General features: G+C 45.2%; 1 protein-coding gene and 1 long non-coding RNA gene across 2 annotated transcripts in view; both read left to right on the top strand.

Annotated features, from left to right (window-relative positions):
* Nucleotides 1-18,648, top strand: part of LOC125942958 (uncharacterized) — a 773,958-nt gene that overhangs the window by 274,174 nt on the left and 481,136 nt on the right. The gene's annotated exons all lie outside the window — the stretch shown is intronic.
* On the top strand, nt 10,433-13,947 carry LOC125942225 (uncharacterized). Its single transcript, XR_007464919.1, has 3 exons — nt 10,433-10,908; nt 11,907-12,043; nt 13,853-13,947. It is a non-coding gene; the product is annotated as an uncharacterized LOC125942225 (long non-coding RNA).

Here is an 18,648-nt window from a genome sequence, read left to right as displayed (position 1 = left end):
CCTCTGTCTTGAAGCCTAATCAAAGAATCTAACGGCGCCGAGGGCTTGGGCTTTGTCAACAAACTGAGGCATTCTTTGCAAGACACCCGCTCATTAACAGCTCTGGACAGGTATCCGCCAACCATCGCTAGTGCTGTACATTCTGCCGAACAAGCGTTTCTTTACGTCGGGTAATGTGGTTGGCCAGCGCTGCTATCGCCTCTTTGGGAAATTCTTCGGATGGTTCTGGCGTGGTGCTTACGCTCAGTTGCCGGCGTAGCGACGAGCACGTGCTTTCTTCCGTGTCCATCACGTTGCTGCTTTTCGATGTTGACGCAATGCCTGTCTTCAGAGACTTTTCTATTTCGCACAGAACTGCTCGTGCGTCTGTCTGGTCGGTGCTTGCAGCTGACCTCCTCAACCACCCCCCAAAAAAAGATTCAATGGCGTAAGACGAGAACTTTCTAGTAAGACCAAATCGAAAGTGCATCTCTCTCAGCAAATATCTGACACATTCCACGTTTGAGCGAGTGGTGGTAAGCAAACCTTCATACCTTTAGTGGGAAAATGTTTCACACTAGACTGGCACTTTAAGACTTCCAGATATTGTACAAACTTTTTCTCCAGCCAGTGTAGACGCCCGTCATTTTCTTTGTCGAACTGTTTGAAGTCTGGGTTATTTTTGTGGACGTGCAGGGAACAATTACTAATGTCCCTCAGGACAAACCATCTGTGCATGGTTTCCATAAAGACCACTGTTTCTCCGACAGCCCCAAAACTTCCATCACAGGTGTGGCCCGCCTGTTCTACCAATAACTTCAGTGCTGCCGTGACAGGAGGCGAGAGCAGCTGAGCCGCTCTTTTGACATTCATTTTCTCAATATTGCTCGGGAAGACGTGCTTCCTCATGAGAAATCGAACAGGCTTAATGATGCTGTCTTGTTGCATCTTGTATAGCTCCTTCACGTATTTGGATGTTATGAGGTCATCTTTACCAAGGTCACGTGCCATGAATTGTGATCTCACGTTTTTGATCACATGACATTGATCAAAAGCTAAGAATAACTTGCGATCTGAGCTTTCAGGATGAAGGTATACAGTAAACCATCTTTGCACCACACAGCATTTGAAACGCTGCAACATTAATCTTATGATTATCAGTGACGATGCGCACGTCAAGAAAGCTGACGGATTCAATTTCCTTTAGCACGCGGCGCATAAATGTGAGAAGTTCTCCGCCAGTACAGTTCTTCGGGAAGAAGTACGCTGAAAGTCCGTTCAGTACGAAGGACAGCAACGCATTCGCTAGCACAGGCTCATTTGTGCTTTTCGGTGGAAGGACGTCTCCATAATAAACTTCACCGATAAAAGCGTCTTTTTGCTTGAAGTACAGTAGCCGCCGCTTTATCCTCATTTCGTCAACTATGAGAGAGCACATGCGAGCCTGTGGCGAACTGTAATTGGCGAGTTGCGCGGACAGTCTTTCCTTTACCAGGTTAGTAAGCCGACTTCTCCACCTGAAGATCCGAGGTAACGCTGCAGTGTACCTTCGCTCCTCATATGTTCGTACGCTCGTTTGATATGTTGCGCATTACAACAGCATGACGTATAGTCAGTTCTGACCAAGGTGGCTTCACTGTGCAGTAATTTTTCACTTGTTCATAGAGTACTGAAGCACCAAGGTCGTTTTCGTCAGCCTTTTTTTAAACTTCTAGAAATGCGCTGACGTTACAGGCTTCCTTCAGCTTCTGGAGTTCTCCTTTGTACTTATCCACACACTTTTTTAGCCTCTGTATCTGTGATTTGAGGTCACGTTCCCTACGTCTCCACTTCTGACGCTCAATGACTGAGACTGAGGTTCGGTAGGGCACCTGTGTTTGCAATGCTCGATGAACATTAATTTTGCATGTTGTGGCAGTCATATACGAGCTGCTTTCGGAAGGACATTCCGCTTCACGTGATTTCGCACTTCGCTCTTCGTCATTAAATTATTTGAAAGCGCATTGTCGGAACACAATTATTCTGACACCTGCTCAAAATTTACGCATTTTCGTGCAGGAACACAATCCAAAGCACCGCCCTCGCGTTTTTTTTTTTTTGCAATGCTGCGTTACTCGTATACGGGGTTTTTTACGTGGTTTCAAGTACGCTGGGTACTCGTCGAAAACACTGGAAACCACTCCTTTCTTCAGTTTTCTTATCTTGCACCCTTCTCTAAAATCAGACGCAACGAAGTGACGACTGCAGACTGTGGAGTAGCAGGAAGTGAAGTTCGGAGTCCAATTGTCCCTAGACATTACTTTGAGCCACTTGCCTCGAAGTTCTTCATCGCTCGGAATTTCATGAAATGAGATGCCCGGGACCTTTCTCTTACTGTAAGAGGTGCATTCAGGTACACAACAGTACGCCATACCACTTGGTATCAACTCGCACAGCGCTCCATCAAATCACTTAAAGTAGCATACCTCACTCGTGACCACGATGTCTTCTTTCCGGCCAGAAGGCTCTCATTCGCGTTGCTGCTAGACGTCCTCAGTGTGGCACCGACAGTCTCACCACATACACGGTCCTTCAATACCCTTCCGCAGCTCACCGCGTCAATCGAAGGCAGAAGACAAGTTTTTTACCCAGCCGTGGAGTGCTGCAAAAAGGTGGTGATCTCTCACCAAGCCAGCGAACTGTCGGCAAGCGAGGCAAATGGGTATTGTTTCGATTTGACGCTAATGGAGACGCGCACACGCAATTTTTCGCGCCTTTAACCATGCACGGCGGCTAGCGAATTATTCTGGGGTGGCAGCGCCCCTAGCAGGCGACCTGCGAGGAGGTCAGGCAAGGAGGTTGAACGGCACTCCCGGAGTGATTGCGCGGGCACAGAAAGTATATAGGAGGCTATGGACAGAACTTCATTGAATGTCGTTGCTGCAGGGTCAAATGAGGCGTGGGGCCGGGAGACTAGCCCCACCGGAACCCCCCTTCCTCAGGCGGTGGCCAGGCCTTGAGTCTTGGCGGCGGTGTCCGCCAGACGGACTGCACAGAGTTAGTCCTCCGAGCATGCGCTGAGCAGCACAGCCTCGCACTACTCGGGCGTGGTGATTTTAAATGTAGGGTTGGTGCTTCTTTTAATGGTAGCATCTGCTTAAACGCCTAAGAGAACAGTGCTTACGCGACGCTACCACCGAGTTTAATAAATCCTCACGCATCAGTATAGGGCAGTGAAACGAATTTGCCGAATTAGCACTTGCAAATTGCGATTCACAAAAATTGAGGCAGGTGCTGAGAGCCTATTTGAAGAACTAATTACTTTGCTAACACCTCCGCTATGTCGTACGTTCAATTGCCGTATATAGGGTGTGTCAATAATCATGCACCGATATTTAAAAATATGCAAATAACACGTAGCTGGACAAAACCAAGGTAATGTTGCTTGCCATCGCTTGGTACGTGATACTCAGAATATCTTTTGCATCGGCCTAATTACATAATTTGTCTAACTAAATAATCAACTTCTCAAATATTATAATTAGATTAAAGTTGTAAATGAGAAAATTGTAGAGCGACACGAAAAACTTCCGATACAGCTTTCCGTTGCTCAATACGTGCTACATAAAAGTGTTTCATGTTTTTCTACAGTTGTCGAACACATTTAATCTAATTATAATTTTGAGAAGTTGTCTTAATAATTAAGACTAATTATGTAATTAGACGGAATGCAAGAAATAATTTGAGTATCTCCAAGCGACCGCAAACAACATTACCTTGGTTCTGTCCAGCTACGTGGCATTTGCACATTTTTAAATCTTGGTGAATGATAGTTGGGACACCATGCATGTATATCGCTGCTCGAAATGTAGCGCGCAGACCGAGCATGTTTACCGCGCAATATTTCATCTGCACGGTCAAATTTCTGTTCCCACTGCTTTCTTTGTTTTTCGTCTCGCGGAAGATTGAACAAGGATGCCTTCGGTGCGCCTTTCACGCGACTGTACCCCCCATACGGCACTCGGGCGCGAAACAATAGTTGCGGCGACGGTTAGGATTTTCGCCAACCCGGGACACACGTCTGTAACGTGGGCGACATGCAGAGATAGGCACTACACGGAAATGAAGCCGGCAGCAAGCATCGAAGTCGCAGCAAACCGACCGCCACTGCCGCATAGAACAAATAACCACCCGCACGCGAGACAGCGAAACGGGCGGGCGGACTGGCGAGTTCAGGAGAAAGCTGCTGCAGCGCCTCTAGCGGGCGCATCGGCAGGCGAAAGCGGCCGCTTCAGTGGAGAGCATAGGAAGGATGAGCGAGTGAGCCCACTAGAAATGCTTCTACAACACTGTAGCCGTAGATTGCGCGTCCGTAACTTTCTTTCTTTTCGTTTTTTTTCTCACATTTCCTTCTTTGTTTCTGCTTTTCATTTATTTTCGTGAGCTTGCTTCAGTATTCATTGACTGCGCCGGCGTGACGTTAATTCTTTTTTTTGTGTGTGTACTTTCGCCTTGCCTGCCTTCTTCTCGTTCTTCTTACGCCTATTTTTTGAGCATCGAGGCGATGTTTCTGTTCGGAAGGGGGGATATTGCCACCTGTAGGTTAATGGGTCGAGGGCAAGAGTGGGTCGAGCCCAAGAGAACAAAGAAGACCGCGCGTCTCTTCCCTGCTAGGTGCAAACAAACGAGAGGAGTACCGCAAGGTTCAGTCCTTTCCCCGGCGCTTTTTAATATTCGCATGAGCGCAATTCCCCATCATGAAGAAGTCACAACTTATGTTTATGCATATGATATTGCGTTTTTCGCATCTGCAAATGACATTCATACGTTATATCAACGACTGCAAACTTACCTTTGTGCCCTGGAGAGCTGGTTCAATGTTAACCAGTTTTTACTCAATGCCAGCAAATGTGCCATTCTCGTTTTTCCGATAAATGACCCAGTGCATATCTCTCTCTCTTACCCCCTACAAGACATACCACAGGTAAAATTGGTTAAGTACCTTGGAATAATTTATAACTCCTCTCTCAACTGGCGGCCACACATAGATCATGTGACTGGAAAAGGTACCCGTGCAATTGGCATTTTGCGTAGGCTGAGCAATCGTCGAATAGGATTGAGAAGAGATACACTTCTAATGATATATCGCATGTACGTTCGCCCTGTATTAGAATTTGGTTGCGCACTCTTCTCTGGAACTCCAGCTTACACTTCCTGCCCTTTGATCCTCTTAGAAAGAGACACATTACGTTTGTGCCTAGGGCTTCCTAAATTTGTTGCAAATTCGGTTCTTTATCTCGAATCCCGTGTTCCTCCTCTTTCGTGTAGGTTCCGTTTTTTGACAGTACAGACGTTTTTGAGAATTTACGGATCACCGGTGCGACGTTCTCAAACAATATTCATTTCCCAACCTGATTGGTTTTTTCGTGTAAACTGGCCGCGTTCACATACTCCCCAAATCACATTCACACAACATTTACTTGACCCTTTAGACGTGCGCATCTGTGATGTACTTTCGATTCCCTACAGATCTGTTACCACTGATATTCAATTCGATGACATATTTCCTAACAATTAAAAATTACTTCCACATAGCATTCTTGATGGTCTATTACAAGATCATCTGCAGAGCCTGCAAACAAACATCGTTATTGCGACAGATGCCTCACAATGTGAGGAAAAATCAGGTGTTGGTATATTTTCCCCTATTCTCGATTGGACATTTTCTCTTCGGCTGCCAGATTTTATACCCATATTTTTAGCCGAATTCACGGCGGTCGTGCTGGCTCTACGCAAATTAGACCCATCAATTACGTCTGCCGTGATAGTCACTGATTCATTATCATTGTGCTCATCACTCACTGCTTCTTGTGACTCTCGCGTATTAAGGACGTTTCATTCATTGATACCTGGTTATTTGAGAATTTTGCGTTTAATTTGGGTGCCTGGCCATAAAGGACTTATTATAAATGAAATAGCAGGTTCACTAGCCAAGGCATCGATAACCGGAACAATTTTTCCGTATTGTCCTTTGACTGCTCATGTCACTGCTGCTAGATTTCGCAGGAGTGTCATTATGCAGGCAGTGTCAGGCTCTGCTCTAACTAATTCTTTGGAATACAGACATCTTCTATACCCTTGGCACAGAGACTTTTGCCAAAGCCGGAAAATTGAAGTGGCCATCACTAGGCGGCGCTGCCGTATCCCTACGTTAAACCTTTATTTACACAGGTCTGGTCTGGTCCCCTTACCATTATGCTCATTCTTTGGCGAAGCGGAGACAATAGACCATTTCTTGTTGACTTGTAGGCGTTTTTCTGCAATAAGGAAAGGACTACTGGAAATCCGGCTTTGCAATATTGGCCTAGATTTATCGGAACCTGTAATTCTATCTTTTGGAGCCTCTATTATTGGTTTCAGCCACAGAAATGCTTGCCTGGCAATCCAAAATTATCTAATGGAATCAAATCGATTACCATGTTAAACTTATTGTCACCTTTCCGACCATAGTTTTCTTTTATTCATTTATTTCTTTTTAACCTATTATTAATTAGTTTTTTTTCTTCTCCTCTCACAAAATCTTCCTTTCTAATCTCCAGTATTCTATTCGTTAATTCCCTTGTTTTTATGCACCGAATATAACCACCCGATTCATGGCCAATCCCCCACTGTGGGTATGCGCCACAACCACTCAGATCAACAACAACAACAACCCTGCTCGAGAGCCAGCCCCGACTGGACGCGTTTTCCAGGAGCCAGCTGATCTGCGGTTTATTAAACCTAGAGTAATACTTCTGAAGGTTCGTGACACTATATAAGGTGGTTAGCGGCAAAGGCCCTTTAGGTTTCGATGAAAGACCTCTATTGGACACCACAACCGAGAAACTGTGAGCACAGCACCAACCAAAAGTGCCGCAATGAACCTGGATATCGTCGCAATCTTTGTTTATTTCGGCAGTGTTGCCACCACATGTAACGGATTCTGCATTTGCGGATTTGCAATCACGCCACTTTCGGTTCGAGGCCTAAAGCTCCTCGTTACTCCATATATTCTGTTGTTCGTCGTTATCTCGAAGCGATTATGACCGACTGCACAGCGATCGCGTGCTTGAATTCTTCCCTGAACAGGAAACAACACTTTACGCATGCGACGGAACAAAGGCGTAGGCGCAAAAGGACGATCGCTTTCGGTGAGTAACGGGGAACAGCTAGGTGTGATTCCAGAGCGTAGAAGCCACAATAAAAGCGACTGAAAGGGGCTAGCTGGTGCGTGTTAATACTTTCTTCGTGCACTTTGTAATAAAGAAAGAGAAGGACAGAAAGAACAGACAGTGAGGAAACCTCAACTCATTTATTATTGTCAGATGTAGAGGGTGATCATTTTTAAATTTTATGGAATTTTTTTAATGGCCCGTTGAGGTAATTCTAGCCCTTGAAATGTGTAATTCTGAGAGGTGGACATTAATTGCACAAGAAGTCGAAACACATATTTAACTGATTAACAAAAATCACTAATTATCTTCTGAATTATTGAGCTATTGCACATATTGCAAATTACGAATTGTAGCCGGTGAGCTTGCAGCTCGTATCTACTTGGAATGAATTTCCCGAATGACGCCAGCTTGGAGATATGCGCCAGAAAACTTGCCGCAAGTATGCACTGTTGTTCCACTAACTTTTTTAACAAGGCGCTATTTAATGCATTGAAGCACAAAAGTAACTGGAACGCCCATGTATTTCGTTCCACATTTTGGGAAATATCTCGAAAGTGGTGTCATCCTGGAAATTCATTTCAAGTCAATAAGTCTTGTAAGTTGACCAGATAGAATGTGTAAATTGCAACATGTGGCATCAAGTAATTTATTAAGAAGGTACTTAGTGAATGTTTGTCAATTAGTTGAATATGTACTTTGATTTCTGGTGCTAGTAATATCCGCCTCTTCGAATAGGCGAGCTCAAGGACAAGAACAGTTCCATAAAACTGAAAATAGGTCGCCCTGTACATAAGGTAAATATCAGCTTGAAATAGAAATACAAACAACAAAAGAGAAAAAGAAAACCAAGAAACAACAAAGTAATACGTATGACGATCGACAATGCTCACACGAGATAGTATAATAGATATAGCATAGGTTTCATGGCGCATTCTGCACAACAAAAAGTTCCACTTCAGTTAACTGCATAGATGGCATGCTGACACAATTTTCTTTCCCCGTGATAACTTAAACTACTTCTTTAATGTATGTTTCATCCTTGTCGGCCCCACGTGCGAGTATCTCAGCTTCACCAAATAACAGTGCGCATGAGGATCTCTTGAAATGCGAGGCAAGGTGACCTGCTCCTTGTAATTGTTGTAGGGCATATCGATGTTCACGAAATCACTCATTAATGCAATGTCCTGTTTGACCAATATAATTTTTGCCGCATGTAAGGGGACTACATGCGGCAAAGGGGCTGTGCTGGCATATTAATATATGGTGTGAAACTAAAAATGGAAGGTGGGTTTTAGTTTTCTCTTCCAATAAACTTCTTACAGCAAAATTAGCCAAAGTAGAATTTCAAAAGAATACGATACCAGCCTAAAGAGATTGGAATTTCGCTTCAGCACATACCTCTTTAACCAAAAAGGTTGGGTTATGGAGTCCAAAGAATCTTCGCAATGTACACACACACCTTAGCACCGCTCACCCCACCAACTCATCAGGCTAGGAAGGTGCACTTTTTTGCAAACAGCTGATGTTTTGAAAGTTTCTTCTTGCCACTAAACATACATTCGTGTATTCCGATCACGACCCCTGTGAAAGCACACCGTTTTCAGTTGCCTTGGGAAGAAAGGCTTAGTAGAGGGCTCTGGCTTGTACCTCACAAATACGTGTAGGAGGTAAAACACTGAATGACAATGATGCCAAGGAAGTTTCTTTAATTGAACAGAATATTTATTATAACATAAATTGAAGTGGATGCAAAGGCAGCGCAGTGCTCATGCCCACAGCATGCCCCAGCAACAGTGAACTATCTCTTTTCTTCCACTATTGAGTTAAAAGGTCCAAGCACTGCTTGGCACTTGCAGGAATGCAAGCAGAGGACAGGAAACAACGCATAAAGAATAGGGTATTGCTGGGAAATTTCGTTTCAAACAGTGTAGACTAGAAACACTAGGTTTCCTTTTGCCTTCACGGAGAGCAATGAAGTTGTGGAGTTGGGACAAAGGGGGCAAAGATTTGGGCCACATCAGCCACACCCCAGCTAGCACAAAAGAGATATAATCATTCTTATTCATGGATATTTCGCCTTGACCGTCAAAAATCTAGATTGAAGAAGTCAACATCGAGAAGGATTCAATTGGGATGGAAAAATCTTGCTATAAGGCGGATTTTAGAAGACGTTTAAAATCGCTTGTTCTAGCAGCCTACAATTATTGATTTTTTTGTTGTTGTTTTCTTCCGCTTTTTGGCGGGAAAAACGCACATTGGTTTTTGTTTTTGCTTCGCCCTGTTAGAAGAGAGTGCAATCAACCCTGGCGCGGGTGTTTGCATTGTGGTGAGTGAGCACTGAAGGGGCAGCTGCTAGCTCTTTATGCTCATAATGAAGTCCACAATAAAGAAGAAAAGTTACGCTGACCTTTCAGACCGTCAGAAGAGGCGTAGAGTTAATGACGAACCGATATCTGCCAGTCCTGTTGCCACGAGTACCGTCCAATAAGTATCATGGTAGGTTAATGAAAGTAGTAACCATGCTTCTAGTGAAGTATCCTCGCCACATGAGGATGCTCAATCCAAGGACAATTTTCACGAAAGTGACCTTGCCTTGAAAGGAGAAAATGCAGAAGCACACACGCAACACATTTCTAGATAATATTTTGTTCCCCAAACGACCCTCTTATGAGCGCGGGCATCGATAATGGAGGTTCTTCGGACTATGCATCATCATCTGCAGAAAATCAGGCAAGTCTTTGTCCACGTAAATGTGTGGAATTTCAAGGATGGCTATGATGGGTTACAAGTCACCGAATTCCGCTTGTCCCAGTTTCTGAACTTCTCCGGAAACTAAGCACCACTTTCGACGTTGATTTTGTCATCGACTCGAGGACATTGTTGAAGAGTCCTCGATACACTTCAACGCGATCTGTCCCTCCTGGCGAATATTGCCATTTTTCTGTGAAGGAAAATTTAGAACGCATGATTGCTGTGTTCCTGAGTGGCTGTCGAGGGTAGATCCCTTGACAACGCTCAGAGAATGTTAAATGACAATGTCAGCCTAGTTGGACTGACGGTTCAAACTGTAAAATGTTTTGATATTGTTTGTCGCAGTTTTCCTTTTGTCTGTTTGGTTAACCTGTTTTACTTTGACCGAAAGGAAGAAAAGACACCGTAGTCTAGTTGCTAGAGAACCGGCTGCTGTGACCCACGGCAGAAGTTCGATTCCATTATAGGTTGCACATAACTTTTTTGTATTATAAAGCGAGTTAGGAACCTACCTACCTACCGCAAAGTGCCAAGAATGAGGCATTAAAAAGTTCGACTTTTGTTATTTCAAATTATCTTTGTAAGGTGGCGCTAGCATTATGGTAGCAGCCGCATTTTGTATTTTCTTAGTTAAATTAGCTAGCATTTCTGTGCTTCAGGTACCGAGTACGAAGCCACACTGAGTATTTTTCTGCATTGCAGCAGCGTGTGTCGCAAGAGGATGCAGCGCCGTGACGTGTCATAGCGGCTACCTGACAAAGCGAGGAGTGGCGCGACGGCTCATCGGCGTCATCGCTTGCGCCGACGCAGTCTGAGCAGCCAAGCGGACTGCGCTCTCCGCGCAGCTTCCCTCCAGATTGCGTAACTTTTGAACCCGCCGTTACATTGACCGTTATTTTTGTCAGGACCAGCCGTTAAGTTCCTGACGCGTATTCGTTCATGAACTGCGGAGCGCCAGACTGCCTTCCACATCTTCTTTGCTCACGTAAGTAGTCACGGCCACTCACCTGTCGTGTTTAATTATTTACGGTTTTCAGGCGGGAGTTTTAGGTGGAAGTTTTAGGCGATAATGAAGTTTTTCAATGAAAGCGCCTTGATTTTAACTGCAATCTCTAATATTGTTTAAGAGGCATGTTTACGTCTGCGTACGTTTCTTTTATTGTATGCGTATTCAGGTTTGCCAAAGCTGTCTAAAATTACCTCTGCGACGTTTCGTTGACCATTGATCGTTAGGAAGACGATGACATTCCCGTTTGGCGCAGAATGATTAGACGTGCTACGATCTTCGCGTAGCCACAGCATTCTTCCGTCAACGCTCTTGTGCGAGATCACTCGTGTGTTTTTCCGAGCGTGAAAGGTGCCCGCGAATACACGCAAAACTGCCGAACGACTGGCCGCTCGAGGCAGTTTGCGTGTATTGGCAGGCACCTTTCACACTTGTAGAAACACTTTATGTAGCTCATATTGAGAAACAGAAAGCGGTATCAGGGGTTTCTCATGTTGCTTTACAATCTTCTCATTGACACTTTTGATCTAACTATAGTAATTGAGAAGTTAATTAATTAGAACTAATTATCTAACTAGGCGGAATGCAAAAAATAATCTGAGTATCTCCAACATTACCTTGGTTCTGTCCTGGTACGTGGCACTTGCATATTTTTAAAGTTTGGCTAAAGTTAAATGAAACACCCTGCATGTAGTGCACTGTTGCCTTGTTTTTTGTAACATAATCCGACAGTGTAGCTATTTACAGCATCTTTTTTAAGGATACCTAACATTTTTTGGCTTCAGTCATGCAACAAATAAATTTTGAGGTCGCACTGGCGTTTTCTTTTTGCAAGTCTGTGCAGTAACAAAATTCTGTTAAAAAAAAGAAAAATTCCAATATACAGTTGTAATAGGCACTGTTGTTACATTATAAACATAGATACTCCGAGTTTATCAGCATAACAATAAAGAGTTTTTTTGTAACTTACTATGCAGGCACATACCTACGTGCAAGAGAGAAGGCGCGTGAGGGTGAAGACACCGATCATGTACCCTCTACAGGTGCCAAATGGGCAGACGAAAACGCCGCCGCCCAAAGGGCCACCACGAAACTCCTGAACTCCAAGAACCAGGTAACTGTTATTTCATATTAAAGTCGTACGAATTAAATTTTCAGCGTGATACATATACAGTCGTATCTCGATAATTCGAACTCGAAGGAGCCCGAAAGTTTGTTCTAATTAAAGGAAAGACTTATTTCTGAAGTATTCGAGCACCACAGCACGACGTACGAATGGAGTCGTTAGATATCACGGCGCGCAAGCAGATGGCGAGTAGGGGCCACGAGACTGCCCACGTCGAGCAACGCTCGCAGAAAAACGATGCTGTAGGGAGCGGGCGGCGCCAGCACGGCGGCGCCGGGCGCGCGCGGACACGTCAAAGGTGAGGGAGGAGGGCGTCAGGGAAGTGGATTTGGCTGAGCAGAGGTGACCCCGTCGCTTCGGTGGCTCCCCTCACTCTCCCTCTCAACTCCCTCGTAGCTCCCACACCTTCGACTGTCCTCCGTGCGTGCCCGCCGCCGGCCCGGCGCCAGCTTAACCCTCTCCCTTTCTTTTCCTGCCGTTTGAAGCGAGCGTTGGTCGGTTGTGAGCAGTTTCGTTGGCGGGACTGGGCCTCCGTCCTAGCTCCTCTGCGTTCGCAGCCGCAGCGTTGAGACATCGACTCGAACACGCGTGTTACGGCGCGACGACGTAACGGCGGCCATGCCATTTAAGAGAGAGAAATTTACGCCGCGGTTCTTTTTCTTTGTATTGCGATAGAAATTATATGGCACTCCAAGCGCATTTTGTTGCCGCCGTCGTCGTCGCCGTGATAATCCGTATAAAGTGCAACGGCGATGAAATCGTTCGCCGCGCGCAATGTGTGGGTTTTAGTGTTGGGCTCATTTCGGTGTAAGCAATAATTGCATATGCAAGCACTCATAGATCATAATGATATATAAACTGCACGAGCTTAACCTTTAACCCATTGCGTTAACTATAATTATGTTCCACCAAGGTCAAAGTTAGTGAAACTGGGTGGAAAATTACGGCTTATGTTCCCACCATTGCTTGTGGATGACTCACTGTTTTTGTAAAAAAAAAATTCTTTACAAGTGCTTGGCAATGTTGTTGTGGTGGAGGTTTTCAAACAGGCAAGTCATAGGCGTGCAACATTTTAATGGTTTAATTACAGCAACTGAAGTTCTTACTGTATATTGCTTGAAGCAGCCGTTCTGCAAAAGTCGCTGTTACTTAAGGTTGCACTCGTCTGCTGTCTTTTATTTTTTTAAGGAATCGCAATATATTTGCTCAATTTGAAGTATGCGATGTGTTTGATAGACTGGTGTTTAGGTATATGCTCAAGCCTGCGCCATTTCTGAGTTGGCTATGTCATCTGTGGCAAATAAAATTTGCGGTGGTGTAACAATGCTGTCACACTGAAGCTGTGCCTTTGCAGAGCCACACTTACCTCTTTCTCGTACAACCTTATCAGAAATGCATTATCTATTCCTTTCTTTGAATGCTATTTGGCACCTACTTCGCACGTGTTTAGGAGGCTGCTGTCATCTACCAGTCGCCAACTAGTCAAGACAACAGCTCCTGAAAGCTAGCAAAATAGCAAAACTGGTTGGCGATTGTACATGCAACACCTTCAGTTAGATGTAAAGTATGTCTTCAAGGCAACAGAAGGGAATTTCACTTGTGATCGGTTAATGTTAGAACCATGTTAATAAAGGTGGAATGCTCGAAAACTGTGTGCTTGGACCAATATATTGTAGTGCTGCCCATTGCCAAGACATATTGCAGTGCTTATTGCGAATGCATTGAAAAACTATACGTTCACTAAGAAAAGTGTGCTTCAATTAATATACGTTTTACACATGCCTAATGTTTTTGCAGTAAGAAGACCTGCTGAATTAAGGAGCTACAGCCCAGCAGCCTGTTCGAAACCAGGTTTATCAAGGTCGATACCTGTAATGGACGTTACCCGGAGGCACTCATATTTAATGTGATTGCTAGCTTGTCTAGTCGTGTTTTACTTTTTGCAATAAAAATGTTATTGCTGTATGTGTTTCATGTATTGCACAAGCGCAAACCTTCATGCCGCCGGCCGGCGAAACGCCGCAGGGGCATGGGGAGAGGGAAGGAAAGGGAGAGGAGGGGGGCGCTAGAGGGGAGGGTGAAAAAAAACGGATGTCAAAATCCTGGTTGTAGCAGGATTCAATCTGTATTTTTTAAATGCTTCTAATGGTCTTACAAAATCCCATTTCAAGACAGGATTTTTCGAAACTACTTTAAGCAGGATTCTAGAACTTCTTGCAATAGTCATATCCGCCGGACATTAGCAACGATATACGACCGTTTATCACCTTCTAAACGGACTGCACGGATTTTTTAGTGCGTCTTTCAGACGTTCATTTAGTCTTGGCGAATCGGTATGGAAGCAGTTTTCTATCGCTTTTGTGCTAGCTGGGACTAGCAACTCTGCTTCAAATACACATTGCTGAGGTGTTTAGAAGAGTACTTTATTTACAGCTCGTACAGGTGCATTCCGACAGCCTGAATGTAGTGCCAGAAACTTGTCGGCAGGCGCTTTGCCTTTGTTAGGACAAGAGAAGGCAGGCCCAAAACATAACCTGAGCTCCCACATTTTTGGTTTTTTTCAGTGAAGCAGCCGCACAGAATCCAGGGAGTTCAGATTATGTGCTGTCCCTTCCTACATGCACATAAAAAAGAAAAAACAAGGTCTTAAAAACTGTGTGCACTCTGTACTGCTGAGTCAATCAGGTGACGACATGGACTGCAAGTCGTGGTTACAAGCTCTTCGGCGGCACTCAGTCAGTCCAGTGGCACTTCCTGAAGCTCGTCTTGTATAGGCTTTTCATTGGTGTTCAGGTCCACAATGTCATCTGCGAAAATCATGAGGGATCAGCATGAGTGCACTCCATAGAATTTTTTGAGCTAAACTAAACATACAGAGTACAATGACATTCCGTGTGCTCCCTCCCTTAATAACGTCTCTCCGAGTCAAGGTCCTTGCTTGATCTGTGAGATAACTAAACTGTGGGCCAATCATTTGCCAGATACATAGTACCATGTTGCATCATAGCTCAAATGAAGCTTGCTGCAGGCCGCACTGCTGCAAAAGTTTACAAGCCGATTCCTGTTCCCACTTTGACTGTCATGAAATGTAACAGAGAGGTGGTGCACCAGTTCATGCCAGGAAAAATTGTGATTCAAGTGCCCCTCGAGTTGGAGAAACTTAGGAAGGGTTAGCATTAGCATACAGATCAAGGTAGGAGAGCTAGTTCCCATGGCGTCTGTCACATTGCGCACATGACACTAAACCTAAGCGAAGCGAACGCTCACTACAACCCCCTGTACTGAATGCAAGACAAAATGCAACATATCAATGCAACAGAAAAGCTTGGGCTTGAACGGCTAATAAGTAGCATTGAATATCCGAAACTTCGAATATTCGATTTGAAGGGCACTTCTATTCGAACCCACAAAAATTGGTGATGGTTTTTTTAAGTCAGCTTCACCGCAGGAAATCAGCGTTATGCGAAGCATGAAAAATGTATTGTGGTAAAGCATATTTGCCTTGCAGTGAAGCACATAAAAAGTAGGAAAGGGGCACTGTCATGGGGCCTCTCTCTGCTGGTGCTTATGGCTACGGTATCCGCTCAAGAGATACCTGCCGATACCAGACACTAGCGTGTCCAGAGAGCAGCTCTTTTAGTTGTCTGAAGGAATTGAGATGTACAGGAAAGTGGTTCCTGCACCCCGAACATGACAAGCTGCAATCCTTCCTTCAAGACATTAAATAACTGCAGTTACGATACTGTCAAGCAAAAGTGATGTACCAGAGAATTTTGTTGACCACAAAGCATGATATTGCTGTACGTTATTTGCTGCGCTAATAATAAACCAGATGTTTTCTTTCGTACCTCTGGTTAATGAACAAAATTTCATTTTTGCAAAACCAATAGTACTGGTATTCGAAAAACGTCCTATTAATTTCGCACTTGGTTTTTCAGTATTCGAATTCACTTTGAATTGGAAAATTTAATATTCGCACACCACTACTAATAAGGAACATGCAACCCGACTATACAGCTGTGGCTTGTTTTCAGTTGACAATAACTTGATTTATTGATGGTTGGAGAGCGGCATCAATGCATGTCTGTGGTGCTGTTTGCTTGCAGCACTTTAGTACCGCAGTAATCCAGGTAAATTTATTGACGCATTCAACCAGTGCCATTATGGCAATGTGCTGCTACATGGCAAAGGAATGTGCCACTTGTGATTGATGGCAATGCCAGTGGGTAAATCGGTAAGCACACTATTTAATGGTTTAAGAAATGTGCAAAACAACGCTGCATGATATTTAAAAACCTTCATTTAACAGAAATTTTATTTAATCAGGGAGGTGAATTGAGCAAGTTGGCATTGATCATTGTCGAAAATTTTGCGCTACAACCACACAAGCACAAAGGGAGAGAACACACCATGAGTGCCTACTATCAACTGAAGGTTTGCTTCAGAAACATGGGTGAAGACCATACTAAGAAAAATTGTCTGCACTTACATGCAGAGAAAAACTATACAGTAAAGAAGTAACGCATAAGAAACACAAAGAAAAGGTATGTTCGTGAAACAGAGCTCGATCACACATTGAAACGTGATATAAATGTGCGACTGTCATCCTGCTCCAAAAGCTTTCTCGTGCAGTGCTAGAGAGGGCTGGCTGAAACATCTCGCCCCATTTTAGAGCGCAGCACTTAGGCACCCATTCCTGCGGCGAGCTTTGGCAGCGTAACCGAGCGAACGAGCACAGCAAATGACGCTAACGAGCCATCAGGCTGAAATCGCTGTGCTTCAGAATCTGTATGATAAACACCTTGCATGTCAGTGACAGTTGTGCAGTGTGCCGACTTTTGACAGCGGACGATGCATTTTTGGCACTCCGAACAGTCGTTTGGAAGGAGGGAAAAGAAGCGGCTGCTGTGAGTAATAAAGGAACCAAACCCTGCTTACCACAGATCTTACCTGTGCGACTGAGGGGTGCGGGTAAGTGAAGGTTGGCATATGCAGTACAAGAGGGAACAATGCTCGACAGAAGAACGTAAGCCAGCACGCACTTCTAACGGCTGATAGTTGCATGCAGCAGGCCCGATCAACGCGCTGGCTGCATTCATACGCGTATGTACTGCTCGGCACCACGCAGGGCTGGCCGCCTCGTCGGAAAGCTGTAGTTCGCCGCATCTCCACGATACGCAGCTGCCCAAAAGCTGTTCAGCACCGTAAAACAATGCTTCAAGCCACGGCTGGCATAAGTGTCTGTTCTCCTAACCGCCTTGCGAGCGACCTGACTTTCCTTTCAGACACTGGATTGCAGCTTAATTTGAATAAGTGCCACTTTGCCCCCCGCCGGCTTACCATTGTAGGCCATGTTGTCAACAAGGACGGTGTCCTTCCCGACCCTGCAAAGCTTCGGGCCATTGCTGAGTTCCCCAGGCAGTCTACGCTGCAAGAACTCCGTAGCTTTATAGGCCTGTGTTTGTACTTTTGCCGATTCGTGTGTAATTTCACGCTCATAATTGCCCCCTTAACAAAGCTGCTCGCCAAGAGCCAAGGCATCTCGGCATGGTCCACAGCTTGCGACGACTTATTCACCACAGTACGCCATCTTTTGATATCCCCGCCTATTCTATGCCACATTGATGTGGGCGCTCCAACAGAAATCCACACGGACACTAGTGGAGTCGGCCTCGGCGCTAATCTTGCCCAGCGCAAGTCTGGCTTCGAAGAGTACGTCATCTCTTACGCCAGCCGCACTCACCAAAGCGGAAACTAACTATTCTGTCTCCGAAAAAGAATGGCTTGCAAACGTTTGGGCTATCGCCAAATTTCGCCCTTAGGTATATGGCCGTCCATTTCATGTCATGACACCACGCCCTGTGCTGGTTATCGTCGTTAAAGGACCCCCCTGATCCCCTAGCTCGTTGGGCGCTTCGTCTACAGGACTATGACATACGTGTTGTCTACCGGTCAGGCCGTAAGCGTTTGGATGCCGGCGCTCTTTGGCGCTCCCCACTGCCTGATGAGTATGGTTCTGTGTGTCTGTCTCCAGCTACAATTCTTCGTCTCTTACATTCGCCGACATGTCAGCTGAGCAACGCCGGGATCCTTGGGTAGCCTCTCTTCTAGAGTGTTTATCTCAGCCGTCACCGCGCAACACCGACCGCTCGCTTCGGTGCAATGCTCGCCAATTTGCCATCCGCTAAGGGCTCCTGTACCATCGCAACTACCTATCTGATGGCCGTAAATGGTTGCTAGTGATTCCTCGCCATCTACGATCTGACATCTGTGCCTCTTTCCATGCAGATCTCCAATGCGCCCATGCCGGTGTTCTAAAGACGTACGCACGCCTCCGGCTTCGATACAACTGGGGTGCAATGTACCACTTCGTTCGGCAGTACATCCACTCGTGCTCTAAGTGCGAACACTGCAAGAGCCCACCTCACAAGTTAACAGGGCCGCTCCAACCATTGCCTTGTACCTGCCGGCTTTTCCACCGTATCGGCATTGATTTGTACTGCCCTCAACCGTACACCCCAGATGGCAACCGCTGTGTGATCGTCGCCGTGGACCACTTCACGCGCTACGCCGAAACTTCAGCGCTTTCGGCG

Source organism: Dermacentor silvarum, chromosome 1 (assembly GCF_013339745.2).
Source record: "Dermacentor silvarum isolate Dsil-2018 chromosome 1, BIME_Dsil_1.4, whole genome shotgun sequence".
Classification (NCBI taxonomy): Eukaryota; Metazoa; Arthropoda; class Arachnida; order Ixodida; family Ixodidae; genus Dermacentor; species Dermacentor silvarum.
The sequence above is the reverse complement of the archived record's forward strand: the minus strand, read 5'-3'. Positions and strand labels throughout refer to the sequence as shown.